This window comes from Rhyacophila brunnea, unplaced genomic scaffold, assembly GCF_057557595.1.
Source record: "Rhyacophila brunnea isolate RB1 unplaced genomic scaffold, BYU_Rbru_1.0 scaffold_6, whole genome shotgun sequence".
NCBI classification, from domain to species: Eukaryota; Metazoa; Arthropoda; class Insecta; order Trichoptera; family Rhyacophilidae; genus Rhyacophila; species Rhyacophila brunnea.
This window is the reverse complement of record NW_028233276.1, coordinates 16,839,757-16,857,015: the sequence shown is the minus strand read 5'-3', so window position 1 is coordinate 16,857,015 and position 17,259 is coordinate 16,839,757. Positions and strand designations below refer to the sequence as shown.

Here is a 17,259-nt window from a genome sequence, read left to right as displayed (position 1 = left end):
TAATGCAATAATATGCTTTTCACTTATCTACCTAAATAGATTAAATTTCAAGACATAAATGTGAACGTAAAAATGTTTGCTATTCGTTATTGCATTGTATTACCTACTATGTTAATCCACCCACATGATAGGTACCCGGTTATTAGGTATTCATATCCTTTGGTTTGGTAGTGGGTGTGCAGATGCCAGAATTTATCGTGTAGTTACCTATTTAGCTACCTTATGTACCTACCTACTTATCTATTGTATTTCCAAAAAAAAACTACTCCACATTTAGATAGTTACATTTTGTTAAGCTAATTTGATAATTAGTATTGTCTGATGAAAAAACAAAATTGTTCATTGATTAGTAGGTAGGTAGGTACATGATTATACTAAAGGTAGATACCTACCTATAGTGAATCACCAACACCCGTGGTCTTGTTAGATGACGGCTTCACCTAGCTCATTCCATTCCTCTCGGTAGTAGCTTTGTGCTTTTAACAGTTGTATCGATGGTCGTTTAAAGTCCTACCTAACTAAGTCTATTGTAGAACGGATTTTGATAAAAGTTTGTGATAAATCGGCGAACATTTATCACGCCTGTCATTATTGCCTACTTCTTGTCTGTTTCCTGAGGTACCTACATATTGTTTTTTTGTTATCGTTCCACGTTATGGTCAGCATGCACTACCCACCTATTCAATTCTCTCTCGTCTTGCCATGGGGGTTGAGCCCCCCGTATTGGTAGAAGCCCTGGAACCGAAAAAATAAACTAATCTTGAGGCAACGGAAGCAGCTACCCCCGCACCAAGCTCTAGAAAAGTATGAAGGTCCCTTCATTAAAATATAACATTATGTACCTACCTATTGAAATCGATTGAAGAAAAAAAACCATCGAAAAAATATTTAGGTAGACTACAATGCACAAATATATCAGACATACCTGTTAACAAGTAGGTACCTACACCTATCACAAAACACATAAGGTATAATTTGTGAGCGAATCAAATATATTATTGAAGCAGAATTCGGTTTTTAGTTTTTTGCAACTTGACTGATAATAATAATTAGATACTAGATAAAAAGAATTTTTTTATATACCTTCCACGTTTTTAAAGTTTCTGTTGAATCATATAAACTTGACAATTCTATGTACCTACCTATCAATAAATACTTTTTTTTGTACTTGATAGAAATACTGAATAAATAGAGAATACTGAAATGTCATTTTGACATTTCATATTGATATCCATAGTAACACACGTATATATTATCTAATAATTTAGTTGCTAGGACCGCCTTAGCAACCAATAATAATGTTTTACTTTTAACGAATTTTTTCCGAAACATACAAAACAGAATTAACTGAAAATGAATTCAATTCCGCTTAAAGATGGCCAAAAGAATTAAAAGAATGCATTGTCGTCGTGTTCTGATGTATTCTAAAAGTTTCAAATGTCTAGCTGACTAGCTGGGAAGTTAGTTAAAAATTTTCAATCGTCCAATACAAATCTTGGACAAACAAGAAAAAAATTGTACTGGACTCACAAGAAAAAATTTGTACCGGACAAACAAGAATACGAGCTAATAAAAACTTGGTAAAAATCGTACGTTAGGTCCATAGAGATATTAAATTAAAAGAGGGGTAAGGATTCGGCTTTCTCATACAGCTGAATGAAGCAGGCCAATAATAGCCGATAACTTAGGAAAAATAGCAACGCGATAAAAAAAAATCAGGGCATCACAGAGGATTTACTTTGGTCATTATAATGTACCCATATAATATAATGTTAACACTCAAATTTTGCCACAAATTGATTACCAGCCCGTCCCACCATACTTTTTCGCCATACTAGCCGGCTTCACCATACTTTTATATAGCCTGCCGCCCCTAGGTTAGGTCCAATTCAAATTATTAAATTGGAATACGTTGGGTTTTTGGGGGTCCAATACGTATTACCCCGGACCCGTTTGTAATTGTACTTATTTATATGACAAGATTTCCAATTTAAATATACAATCTTTATTTCACACAAAAATATTATTTCGGTAAAAAAATAATTAAGAAGGTTGGTAACAATGTACTAAGTACCGTATTAATTTAGTATTCAAAAATATACTTCCGTTTTCAATAAATTTCCGCCAGTTTTCGGGCGTTTTTTTATTCGAAAATAATATTAAATGTTCCCAAGTATTGTGATGTAAAAGTGTGAAGGACTTCGACGAATTTATTGTGTTTTATCGCTTACATAAATATAGCGTCGCTATAAAATTGTGTGACGCTTTTGTGGGCTGATTTATTGAGGAATCTCAAAATAAGTTTAATAATGTGAAATGTATGACACGACGCCCCCTCTCGGCGTTCTGCGGGTAGTGCATCGGCCATGTTTTTCTCTCTGTGGCGCATGGAGAGATCAAAGATGGACGACGATCGAAATGCATTTTGCTATCAACATGTGGCAGGGTAAGTTCGAATGACTATTGTTTTTGACTGAAGAAATGATGGCGGCGATGCCACGTTGGAAAATATATTAATAACCGCCCATCCGTAGATACCTAAACGATGTGTGTTGCTTTCCGCGTGGAAAATGGCATTTTAAAGTAGAGAATGACTTTAACCACTTAGCTACATAATATTACTGACTGTTCTATTATTTTACAACGTTTTTATTAGGCCGTATTCTTATTTGTCCGGTGGTTGTTTGTCCGGTATAAATCTTGCAATCGATTTTTAACTAATTTCCCGACTAGCTAGACATTTGAAACTTTTAGAATATATCAGAACACGATGCCAATGCATTTTTTTAAAAATACTTTTAGCCATTTTTAAGTAGAATTAAACTCATTTTCAGTTAATTCTGTTTTGTATGAAAAGTTATTTCGGAAGAAATCCGTAACCCAATCCACTATTATTGGTTGCTAGGGTCCTAACAACTAAATTATTAATATATACGTGCGTTACTATGGAAATCAATATGAGTGTCAAAATGACATTTCAGTATTATTTCTATCAAATACAATTTTTTTGATCGTTTAAGCTAGTCAAGTCAAGTTTATATGATTCAACAGAAAATTTAAAAACGTTGTAGGTATAGGTATAAAAAGTTCTTTTTATCTTGTAATTATTATATTTGTTGTCAACAGAATGTCTAAAATTTTGACACCTAGGTAGGTACTATAGCGGAAGATCTATACATACCTATATCATATCAAATACGTTACGTTTTGAAATAGATTTAAATTTTTAAAGAACATTTATCAAACTACATTTTAACGTTAAAATGTTCATAAAATATGATATAATAGAAATGTACATTTTAGTTATATACCTACCTAGGTAGTCTGTTTTAAGTTTTCTAACAAAAAAAAAATATACAGGTGGTTACCTATACTTTATATGTTAATGTTCCTAAGTGCGTATTAATTATTTTAAAATAAGTAGGTACTTACTTATAAATTAACTTTACCAGTAAAATGTATTAAATTACAGGTTTTGCTAAAAATATTAGGTACTCTCCGCCTTTTGATAGGTAGGTACCTAAGTATATTATAATGGCTACTTTCGTCGTTATTTAGATTCATATATGTCAAAATTTTTAAACTAGGTGGGTAGGTACCTTACCTAGATGGGTCTTGTAAATAGGGTAAGGTTGATGTGATTGGACCACTTAACTTTGTGATGGTGTAAGACGTACACTGTAAGTCATCAAGTATCATTGGTAAAATAAAACAAATAGTTCATTTCAATGTATCTATTATTTACTTTATTATGTATAGCCTTAGCATCAGTCCAATAAAATTAACCATTTTCGAGATTTAACAGGAAAACCAAATTTTTGTTTGTTCCCTTTTTTGGACCTCATTCTACTTGATTGGACCACCTAGATTCCATCATTGGACTTTGGAAAAATAATAACAATTTGCACGCGTGGTCCAATCAAGGTGATTTATAATAATAACATTTTATAAACAAGAAACAACATTATTCCAATAATAGTATACCTACTACTTATAGTATAATAGCATCATTATTCATTTTATTAATGAGGTATTTACGTTATGCATGTGGGACCACTAAATATATATTTTTTGACACCTTTACTAATGCAAGCGCAATCTTTGTGGGTCCAGGCTTCCTGAATACTGGATAGATTTTGCAAAACCGTTTTTCAATATCCTTATTAAATTATGGTTTGAGGACTTTTAATGTTTTTTGTTTCGGCGTCTTGATAATTGCTTGGTGCAAAGTTCTTTTATACTGATACGATACAAATTTTGTTGTGTTTTATGACTTCTATTGAGAAGTCTGAAATTTATCAAGGAACTTTTTAACTATAGCCTGATGAAATCCGGTAGCCAAGTTAATTGAAGTAGCTCTCAGTTGTCGTAGGCTCAATTTCGGATGCCGCTTTATAAACCCATAATACTATTTGTTTCCCGCAATTCGATTTTCTTCGACGCTTTATATTATTTCGCTCACCTAACTGAAATGCCAATCGCCTGATATCTACTGGAGTGATATCATACAAAAAAAGTTTCCAGCTCGAGAATGTGCTGTTCGCAAAGCTCTATCTCTAATTCTAATTGTAGGTATATCACATTCGGACATTCCGGTTATAGTACCTAATTCCCTCTCTTCGCCACTCTGGATTGCAAAACTATACAATATGATTTTTTTTATAAAATCGTTCTCATGATTGGACCAGTCCAATGATAGACATTACCCATGGTCCAATGATATCAACTACGGGTGCTGTCACAAAAAAAGTTTCACAAAAAAACCGAATTATTAGCCTAACAACTATTATTACAGTTGCAAATAGTAATAAATTTCCTATTATTGTTGATATAAATACAATCAAATATAGTTAATAGAATCATATTTACATTCGTTTTAGGTTTCCTTGACTATTATACTGTAAGCACGATCAACACATCGATGGATATCATTCGCTTACCGTGCCCACGGCGAGACTGAAATAAGAGGGGTACATGGGGGGCATGCAAAGCTTGCTTCATGATGTCACTAATGGTTCCTAACATCTTTTGTTTCCGATATACTAGAGTGGTCCTATGAAAGCACTGGTCCAATGATGGCAACCTTCCCCTAATTATAAAAAAATGGACAAACTATTGAACGCAACACGCTGGAAAAATATAAAATAATCGTGAACACCAAACCATCCATTCCATTGAAACAGCGAATAACAAGATTGCTCCATATTTCGTGATATTATTATCTTGTCTCAAATTGATTGTTCTTCACCGCTGGTGGTGCGAAAAGGCGAAATACTTAGGTACCTAGTTAAGTAGATATATTTATTTATTCTTATTGAGGGCAGTTTCTTGCGGTTATTTAGGTAGACCTACCTACTTACATCTTCTATTATTTTTTGATTCAGAAGCCGTTGGGAATATTGTATCGATAATTGTGCTGATTTAATTCTGTGTATTTATTTTAACATATCTAAGTATTGTGGGAATTAAACTTTAAAATTATATAAGTAGGTACCTTAGTATCTATTTATTTACATAAAAATAGTGAACTTTAACGTTCACAATATGATAAGAAAAACAAAGAAATAAGTAGGTACCTATAACTAGCTATCTACAATAAATTATAATGCACGTTCCTCTAAGTGCCTAAATTATTAAGTAAAGATCGTGAGGTAAAAAAAATAGGTAAGTAGGTAGATACTCGTACCTACCTTACTTACGCATTCAACTTTGTTCAGAAGCAACTCTTGTTTTTATTTTTGTCGTAATTCTTATTTGAAAATAAGGCAAACAGTCCGTATGTAGGTAGGTATCTTAGAAACCAGTGAATTTAACAATTTTCAGTCCTCATCAAAAAATCGACATACAGTAGGTACCTACCTGCCTACATATACCTAGTTTGATTTCCTCCAATACAATGGCTTGCTACCAAAAATTATTGACAGTTTACACAGTACCTATAATAATTAATGAAAAAAGTGGTAGGTGCCTACCTCAATTTGTGAATAAATAATATTACGTGTTATCTAGTATGGGCACATAACACGAGCCAGAAAAAACCTAGCAAAGGGTCACTATTAGTTATGAAGGGGGGGGCAAAAGGGGAATAGAAAAAGCGTCCGATTGGTCCCTAGCCACGCCCAGTGGGGCCCTTGCCTAGGAGTGAGAGGGGGGCGTTGCATAGCGGGCCTATGGCGGGCGTGTTTTTTTTTTATTTTACATTTTTCCTAATAATAATTTATCAGCCGGCGACACGGAAATTTCAGCTGTGGCAACACAGATTCAACTTGGAATTAATTCCAATTGAAATAATTTTTAATGATTTTTTCTCTCACAAAAAGTCACTTAGTTAAGTTGGTAGATATTTGAGATGTGTGGGTAGGTTACACAATAATATCAATTCAAAATTATTCAGGACTATTTTTTATTCAAACTGAAACTACCTAATGTCTGATTTTAACAATAACATTTCACATACATTCTATCTACTTCTACTATCTAGGTACCTTCTTACCTAACATATTTAGTATTGATATTACTTTATGAGGGTCAGGCAATAAATTAAAAAAAATATAGGTAAAGAGAGCCGACAGTGTCCTCAAATATTACAAATATGGAAAGCGTGTTTCGTTTACATGACAAACTATAATTTATATAAACCTATTATGATACCTACATACCCTACGTACCCAACTAACTATTAAAAATAATACATTTTTCTGAAATTAACTTGATTCCATATTTCTCCACACTCGAGAATTGATACTTACTTGTTTATACAACCTGGTTAAAATAAAATATACCAATAATAACCATAGGGAGCAGTAATTAGGTACCTATTTAGTTCACGTAGGAAGATATCTAGGTACATCCTGTTTCAATACTAACAAACAATATCAACCGTTTTTGTCGTATATATAGGTAATGGTTTTATTCCTATAGTTAGGTACAATACCAATTAGGTGAAATTATTTTTACCCTATTTTTTCTGTATAAATTACTATATTTGTTTCATTGATAAACTTATTAGGTAGATATATTCTCTTTCCTATGATACCTAACAAATTTATTAGGTAAATGTGTTTATCGCTAAGCTTGGTATCTACCAGCCTACCTATTAGGTACCTACATACGTAATAAAATAAAAGATTAGCTAGCAGGATCTATCATCATTAATTTTATTATGGCACTGCAACAATCGGCGGGTCTTGGCTTCCTTCAAAAAACTTCGTCCGTTCCGTTCTGGACGATCAGTGCTGACACTCTCCAGTTGCTTTGACCGAGCATTCTTAAATCACATATGGCGCAGTCCAGCCATCTGAATTTCGGCCATCCAGGTATTCTCTTGCCCTCGGGGCTTATTATACTTACATAACCGACTGCCTATAGGTACTTTAGTTCTTAAGTATATTCAGACCATGGCACTGAAATACGATGCTAGTGCTTTTTATTGATTATCTCATTCTCCAAATGCAATGTGGTAACAATATTGTTCCCAATAAATATTTTTTCTCAGGGGAGGATTTAACCATTCGGGGGGGGGGGGTCCTATTCCGAACACAAATAGGAGCCCACCGTAAAAAAATATTTATAATTAAGCAAAACTAAGTAGGTAGGTCCTCCTTACTCAAAAATATCATGTAAACCTGCATTCCATAGTTGTTACTTTCGTAAAAGCATTTTTATAAGTACTTATACTTATTGTCTCAATATCAATCAATCACAATATCATCTGAGAATATAGGTAGGTCCCTACCTACCTATATATACGTCGTGCAGTTATAGGTACCTATACCTACCGACATTTAAATGTCAATATACCTATACGACTTTTTTTACTATTCATGGAACAAATTAGTACCTACCTAGTAGGTACCTACCTATCTGACAAAGTTTAGTGTGTATTATTTATGTCAGATCTCCACAGCCTACCTCCACCCTTCGCCACTGAGTCTGGTAGATATGTACCTACATATAGATTGAAAGGACACCGCGCCAAAATAAAGAATTTTTATTTTAAACTTTAATAAAATACGAATGGACACCGACATCAGTTATATTCAGGTTATTTATCGCTGTTTTAGTGACACAATAAGTAACTATTGTGTATCTACCCAGTAATGTTCCGTGGAGGTAAGTAGGTCATACGTTGCGTAGGGGCGGCAAATTAAGGAACACATTCGAATTTACAACGTCCATCGTGGGCGTAGGTATTCTTAATTAAAATATATCTAACAAAGTATAGTGTGCATTTTTTGTATGTCGGATCTCCACAGCCTACATCACCTCTTCACCAATGCTACCTACCTACCTATATATTTTATGAAATTAATATGTACCTACCTAATATCTAATTATGAAATGCTATTTTATTTGTCCTTCGTCATTGTTAGGTCAGTTGGGTGCCTACCTAATAACACAAAGTTCAATATTAGAATGTAACTGAACGTAGTTATGCAGAATGTAGCCAGTCCACAATAATGTCGAGCTGAGATAATGGCACTTTAGTAACAACATGATTATTAAAAATGTATGTAAAATGTCAAATTGTAAATAGTATTTTATTTCAAAAATATTTTTTTTGCGGCTATTTTCAGCAGGAATGTAGAGAAAACCTTCTCACACCTGATATATATCAAATCTATTTTTTTTTATTTTTTGTGGACTGGCTACTTTCTGCATAACTATTTCCAACTAAAGTTTGGTAGGTATACTTAAATATTTTTATTCACCAACATACATATTTTTCTATGCGAATAGCTCTGAGTGGTTTAAATTCGCCCTTTTTGCTAGTGATTACGACACGTGTTTGGCTCACATGGTGAGATTGTACCTATATTAAACACTAAAGATTGGATGACATTTTATGCGTTGACATAGAATACGGAATATTTACATAGAATTAGCCATTGTAGATAGCGATAGGTATCCTGCAGTTATCTACATAGGTAATATGACTGAAGTAGGTGGGTATCTATTGGAATCTTCATAGTATCTTTCTAATGCCACCAGGTAGGGAGCCAACATTCTGCCTAAGCAGTGGCGAAGGGTGGAGGTAGACTGTTTAGATCCGACATAAATAATGCACAATAAACTTTGTTAGATAGTGTTGGTTAGTTTTTAAAAATCAATTAAATCCTGCATAAACTAAACCATACCAACTAGTTTTGGTATGCTTGGGACGATCCAACAAAATAGTGCATACCTACTTTTTCATACATAGATATGTAGATATTTCTTTTCGTCGAATTAAGAATGCATAGATACCTATTACATATGGTGTTGGTTAGTTTTTTATTTAAATTTATTAAGCCGTGCCTAACCAAACCATAATCGATAAAAAATATTCTTCTATCTATAGAATATCTAAGATGATGTATGGCTTAATCATTAACGGCATAACTTTTATAGATAAAGGAATATGTTTAGACTATTATCTACAATTGCTTGAATTAGGCACGGCTTAATTGAATTTTAAAAACTAACAAACACCATCTGTAAATAATTGTGGTCTTGGTTTAATGACAACAAATACGTACCTATTAGTGCAGGATCCCATAGACTTTTCGTATACATAATATGCGGAACGCATTCTGACAATTGGATTAGGTTTTAGGGGTCACCAAGATATATAATGTTGATGTTGCCAGGTGATATTAGTGGTCAATTTTTTTTTATTGACGTTTTAATTTTTTTTCTTATAACCCACCAAAAATTGTTCCGAATTCTTCAATAAAACCGAGACCGAATCAGGGATTGATTGAAATGTATAAAATCACCCAGATTGGTTTCTTTACTATATCTATGCATATGACATTAGTTTTAGTATTATGGTTAATCCAGAAATAGTGTAGGTTGCATATAGAGGTAGGTGAATAAATGAAATAACGATAACCACTAACCACACTAAGTACACATTTATTTTAAAAAAAGAAGCAGCAAGTCAAGTGTTCAAACTGCTTTAAGTAAAGTATCATGATCACAGTTTTTACAAACACTACTTACACATTTGCACAATGATATACATGTCAAAACCGATCTCTTATAACAACATGATAATGTACGGCAGTTAGAATTACATTTGCATGGTTTAACTAAATAATTTGTTAGAGGTTCATTCGTGATTAATTGTCTTGGATACAAATTATTTTCTCGTAACTCATAGCCAAGTTGTAGAAATCAATAGGCTCAAATAGTGGATCAGGTGAGCTTTTCCATAAATAAACTTGTGCTGAAGCCTTTAAACATTGTAAATACAATGAATCATATGTGCATATCACTCTTGACAAATTTAAACTAAATCCAATATTTTGGTAAATAAATTTATATCGAAGTTCATCCGCTGTTGTTTTTTGTTTATAAATAAGTAAGTGCAAACTTTTTCCAGGTCTTGAAACTGCTGTGGTCTCCAACAATCCATTTCATAAAGCTGAAGTGCATCTTGAACAAAACTCATTAACGAGATGGTTACAGGTTGTTTTTCTGTACATATTCGACTAGTGGTGTCGCAGCCGGTTAAAGAATGTAATGCTGGCAAAATATTACAAATATTTTCGCCAAGAGACTCAGCTGCCAAATGGCATCCTAATATACGGGATTTCTTCTGAGATCCCTGAAACCATAATCCACGGCAACCAATCGTTGCAAGTTTATTCCAGAAATAAATGCCTAAGATTAAAATATCTGTATCGGGACTGTAATAATCTCCAAATTTTGCATTCTTACAGCATGAAATATATGACAGAATATTCTAGAGTCTGCTTCTAAATGATTTTGACTTTAAATCAATGGCGTCAGTGGAAATTGATCCCTTCAATTTAAACCATAGTGTGTGGTCGTCAAATCCACCATAAATGTACAGCTCACTTTCTTCGTTGATTTTTGCAAATGTGAGGCATTTTTGCAAATAAATTTAAAAAGCTGTAATTTATTTTGAGGGCTCACCAAAAAATCTTTGTAATTAATCCACCACATCTAAGGGACGATCACCAAGGCTTACATATTATAAGTATTTACACTGTTTAAGGGCTTCAGCACAAGTTTATTTAAGAAAAAGCTCATGTGATCCACTATTGAACCTATTTATTTCCTACAACTTCCTATAAGTTACAAGAAAATAATTTGTATCCAAGAAAAATGACAAATGAACCTCTACCAAATTATTTAGTTAAACCATGCACATGTAATTCTAATTGCCGTACATTATCATGTTGTTATAAGAGATCGGCTTTGACATGTATATCATTGTGCAAATGTGTAAGTAGTGTTTGTAAAAACTGTGATCATGATACTTTACTTAAAGCAGTTTGAACACTTGACTTGCTGCTTCTTTTTTTAAATAAATGTGTACTTAGTGTGGTTAGTGGTTATCGTTATTTCATTTATTCACCTACCTCTATATGCAACCTACACTGTTTCTGGATTAATCATATTACTAAAACTAATGTCATATGCATAGATATAGTAAAGAAACCAATCTGGGTGATTTTATACAAAAATGCTACTAAATAAAATAATTTAAGCCAAGGAGGATCCTAAGAATCGATAATTTTGAACACATTGCACTACCCGCTATTTTTATTTTTTCAAATGGGACGAACCGTTCTACGACCATGCCGATGGCATGGTACAATTATTGCATTTTCAATTAATCCCTGATTCGGTCTTGGTTTTATTGAAGAATTCGGAACAATTTTTGGTAGGTTATAAGAAAAAAAATTAAAACGTCAATAAAAACAAATTGACCACCAATATCGCCTGGCAACATCGACATTATATATCTTGGTGACCCCTAAAACCTATTCCAATTGTCAGAATGCGTTCCGCATATTATGTATACGAGAAGTCTATGGGATCCTGCACTATATGACCGACAGAGTTTAGTGTGCACTATTTATGAATCATATCTTAACGGCCTACCTCCACTCTTCACTACTGCAGTCGAGGTATCTACTTATGTGCCTAGTAACTTAGTGGGTACCTACTTAGGTACTTAGGCACATACTTAACTAGTTTATAGATAACTAAGTCATTTTTCTTTTTTATACTGAGAGGCCCCTTGTTGTCTGTTAAGTAGACAAATAACGTGATAAGGATAAGATATCATAGCCAACTATTTGGGTATCCTTTTAGATTTAACAATACAACCTAGGTTAAATATCTACGTTATGTCTGTCTGCTACATAAAAATACCTATAGATAAATATGCTGGTGCCTTACGTTCATGTGTGAAGGGTCCACTGCAAGACCGGTGAATTTAAAGGTTTAAAACGATTGGAAAAAATACAGGTGTCGAGAAATAAATAATGAGTGTATTTTTAATTTTTAAGTAGGTCCCACATATTTAAGAGTAGGTATCTATTGTTGTCAATCGTAGGTACCCAGTTAACATTCTTGTGATCAGAAAAAAAAATAATTTAAAAAAAATTGTCATCTAAGTCAAAAATTACCACTGCAAAAATGATGATTTTCCATTTTAATCAGTGAACTTAAAAATAACGGGAACTGAAATACCTAACTGGTAAGGAGTAGCAGGTAATCGATCTCGAGTAGGTATCTAAGGAAGAATCCAGGATAAACTTAAACACGTGTCAAGAATACGTCATACGTCGAATACTGACAACTGCTCTCGGTTTATGCATTGACGCTCATTTAATATTGGGGTATTACACACACTATTGCACGTGCATAATGCGTGTTTCATTTTCGTAGGACACTCATACATTCAAAACCCTGCATCAAAATGTAGCGTATTGAATAGGTACCTACCTATAGCCTATCGGAATTATATTTATTATTTGTTCTGTGGGTGAAACCTACTCACCTACCTCCCAAAAAATGATTAGGTAGATACCTATATAGGTGGCAACATCTTTATAGGATATCATAAACCTTTTACCAATCTGTTGGCCTGACAGTTTGGCTCGAGAGATAATTGGACCAAGTGATCATACAACACATTCATTTCACGAATGAGAAAAACAGGGAATAATAATGACATAGACATAATAAAACGTGTTTGTTCATTTAAGAGCATACTTCAGTGAAACGGCAAATAATTTTCAACTATAGGTGCGACGAAATTTTGGACTCGCTGGCAATCGGAGAGCGAATTGTTTCGTGATGGCGACGGGGGTGTTAATTTTTAAATCGTGTAAAGATAAAAAACGTTATCCATTTACTTGAAAAAGACAACATGTCAATGAATATATTATTATTGTTACTAATAGAACAATAAACAGAACATTAAATGGACGTATGTTGAATTTTTTTGACAAATTATGTTTTGTTCTGCAGGCGTCGTTTGCACAATCTTTGCGTCGCGTAGTCACGATCGTGCCCCAGCTGAGGTATAGCCTTAATAATGAGTCCTCCCCTACCTATTTACAAACCTATTTACCTACTTACCTACGTAATAACAAAATATCTCTTTTTTTCAGGAAGGTGTGGAGAGAATCATTTGTGCTTTCTGTCTGTGCATTTGTTTTGGATTTACGGGATTCACCGCAGTAGCAAGAAAAGCAGACTCCAAAAATAATAACTTTATGCACCTTTGTGAGTATTTTAAAATAATATATGATCTACTTTAAATGTATTATTAAAAAATGTACTTCATAGTAGATATCTATTATGATTGATTACTTTGAAAAAAGCAAATCTATAACAGGCACTCTATGACATTGACGAAGGCAGGCTGTGGAAATCCGACATAAATAGTGGATACAAACTTTGTCAGTCATACGCCATGCTTACGTACTTATTTTTTTCATTGAAATAACAATACAATTTCCAGATGGTGTTGGTTAATTTTTAAAATTTAATTACACCCTGCTCAAACCAAACTATATGTACAAATATGTTTATACTTAAGTATCTATAAAACATCTAAAATTATTCTAAAATATCTGTATTCTTAATTCGATGAATTAAGTTTAGTGTACTGTAGTATAGACTATTTATATCAGATATCCACAGCCTATCTCCACCATTCGCCATTGACCTACGTTATTATTTAAGTAGATGCCTGTTTACACAAAGCAATGCACAGATCCTACCTAGTAGAACAGTTTGTTAAAAATCACGTAGAACGTAGAACACATGAACAAAACCACTTTAATTTTCAACATAGGTAGATATCTACGCCTCTACGTCGTGCCAATTTGCAGCGCCGTATACCTACATACCTATCACTTGCTTGAAATACGGAAGTACCCACCTAAATACCAACAATTTAATGCTATTTAATAGTTTTCGTCTGGATTCTTTTATGTTCGGTATTTTAAAAATTAGGACGTGGATTCCGTTATCGAGGCTCCAATATGCCAATTGTTGCCCTATTATTTGCTCCTTTTTACTTTATTTTATACACTCCTATCCCCTCAGGTCCATTTTAATTAATTTAAACATAGGTCTCTATAGATATCTTACTTGTACATATACTTATTCTTACAGCACTACAACATGCTATGAGGCCCGATGACAGTAGTGTAGTGAAACAGTAGGTATTATATTTAGTAATATAAGATAAACAATGACAAACACCCAGAAAATCAAATGCCTACTTAAATAGTAGGTAATATATTGTGACCTCACCGAGTCGAACTCGGGACCCCCGGATGAAAAGCCAGCGCCTTACGCACTGGACTTCGAGGACGCCATTGAGTAACGATCATTAAGTATTACGTAGGTAGATATTATGGTAACACTGAAAAAGCGAGCGGTTCGCTGGCTGACGACATGTCCAGCGAGCAGTGAAAGCGCTTGAGCCGAATTTCTAAATAAAATGACTGCACCAAACCAACGGCGCGAGAATCAAAAACCAAACTCACACATTATTATCTTCACACACATTACTCTCTTGTAACTACACCCCCCTGCCTAACCCCTCCCCCTCAGTACTCAGGAGACTAAATATAGCGCCCGCTGTAATGCAGTGAAGGGATACCACCGGGACTTGTGGCTGTTGTGGTTGTCAATGAACTGATTACTGATCTTATTTTATATTGAAGAAAAAACATAATTAGTTGTCAGTAGGTATAGGTACATAATAAAATTATTTTTCATTTATTAAGTAAGCAAATAATTATGAATTCCCAAACGTCTTCGCATTATTACCTACCTACACTAGATTTGAGATTGTAAAATTATTTTTATTGAAAATTTTAACGCCGTAGCTAGAAACATTTTTTAAGTAGATAGATAAATTATAAATTACAGAAGTTCAAAAATTCCAAAATTTTAAATAGGAAGCCATCCAGCGTTGCCCGACGTCCCGATTTTTGTGGGATAATAAGACAAATACGACGTATAGGCTATCAAGTTATTCCTGTGAAAAGATACTAAAAAAAATTTCAAGCTAATTTAATTTATTTTAAGCATTCCGAACGGGTATTTTCTCAGATGAATTTAAAATGGTTAGATGCAAGAAATATACGTTCTGTTAAGTTCATGAAATCGGAATTATTTATTCAATTCAACATGATATAGATATAATAATGTGCTGAATGTTAACAATATACCTACGTATTAAGAAACTCTTCAGTAGTAGGAAGTAAATTCAGTCAATTACACATACTTAGGCGAGTGTCGGGAATAAATATTGTTTAACATTATTATCTTAAGTTGTGTAGTTTGTGTTATTTATAAATATTGAACTATGCGTTTTTTAGGTTGTCCCGCTTTTTGTTAGGAAATCCCGATTTTTAAAATTTACGTGGTAAAAATCCCGTTTTGGTATGATCATTATCTGGTAACGTTGCACCATCACACATAGGTACCTAAGATATGCGTGGGGATATAGATACAGGGCTACAAACTTATCTGAAGAATGGGATAGGGGAACCACTGTCGAAAACTACCCAATCAAGACTCGTAACTCGGCAAAATCTGACATTCGAATGACATTTTCAAAATGTCCTATGGAGTTTGAGTTCCATTTTTTCCATTCTACAGATAAGTTTGTAGGTATGTAACTGTATGTTGGCTATTTTTAATGTGGCCTTAGTAGCGTATTTTAAGGTTAAGATAAGGCATTGCCCCTCTATCTACCTACATCCAGCTACGATCTTGCATAATTTTGCACCATTTTTAGTATGTACCTATCTACCTACCTAGTACTACAACCCTTGGCAGGTATTCATTATTTTTCCATCGTGGTCTTCTCTTGACATCTCTAGATAACGTGACGCCACAACGCAGTCTCAAATATAGCTATTACAATCTAATATAACAATCAAATATAACACTTTATCTCAAAATTTATGTAAATTCTTTCCCTTACATTTTTATTATTTGAATGGATAAATGCAATGAAAATCTGATCTTCATACCCAATAAAAAGTCAGTAGTGGTTGTCAGCTGAGCGGCACCTTTAATTTGCCGCCCCTAAGTAACGCATTACCCAACTGCCCCTACGGACGTCATGATGCGGGGAATGCGAAGTAAAAAGGTGGGCAATGTACCACCTTTTTACTAACTCTTCCGGCATTCTATATTTGTGGCTGATCCATTGCCGGCTCTGCATTTGTTTCACGTGATCTTGTCGCCTAGCGTTTACTGCTCCACATTGTACCTATCTACGTCGACTTCCAAATGACTCTCTCTATCAATTGACAAATATTAATAATGTAATGTCAATCTAATTATCAATTGTAAAATAGATAATACCATTAGACAATAATCAAAATAATTCACTGAATCATAATGAAATACGGAAGAAAACAAATACCTATGACAATTATCAACAAACACGGGCTGTCAGTTGCAATATGTCAAAAATCGACTCTGCCAAATTTAGCAATCGCTTCGCTAAACTTATGGTAGAGGGGCATTAGGTGTTCGGGTTTGGCGAGATGCTTATGTACAAAATCTCCATGAACGCAAAGCATACGTTTCGCACGCCATCTGGCGTGAAATCGCATTCGAAAATAATGGGTGGATGGGGTATAATATAATATAATATAGTCGTGACTCGTGACCAACGTCTTTACACTATAAGAAATTACACGCAACGACTCGATCGCGTTGGTCCTTGCCTTGATTGGTTACTTAATTAACATAGTGTTTGTATTATTAAAAATATAGGTTGACCGAAAACTATTTCTTCGTTGGTGGCTACCAGTGGGGAAGGCTCCATAGTAGGCGATTATTTAAAGCGTACCTTCTAAGAAAAATAGAGGGAAAGTATTTAAATTTAATCTTTGTGAATCGTGGCAGACAGAAATAGGATTGGTTCCAATTTACTCACGATCGTTCACGATCACGGAAAACCATAGATTTTGG

General features: G+C 33.9%; 1 long non-coding RNA gene across 3 annotated transcripts in view; it reads left to right on the top strand.

Annotated features, from left to right (window-relative positions):
* Nucleotides 1-17,259, top strand: part of LOC147065305 (uncharacterized) — a 156,179-nt gene that overhangs the window by 17,010 nt on the left and 121,910 nt on the right. For all 3 annotated transcript variants that reach the window (XR_015071742.1, XR_015071743.1, XR_015071741.1), the window contains exon 2: nucleotides 13,419-13,533. This is a non-coding gene — a long non-coding RNA (uncharacterized LOC147065305). The remainder of the gene's footprint in view (nucleotides 1-13,418; nucleotides 13,534-17,259) is intronic.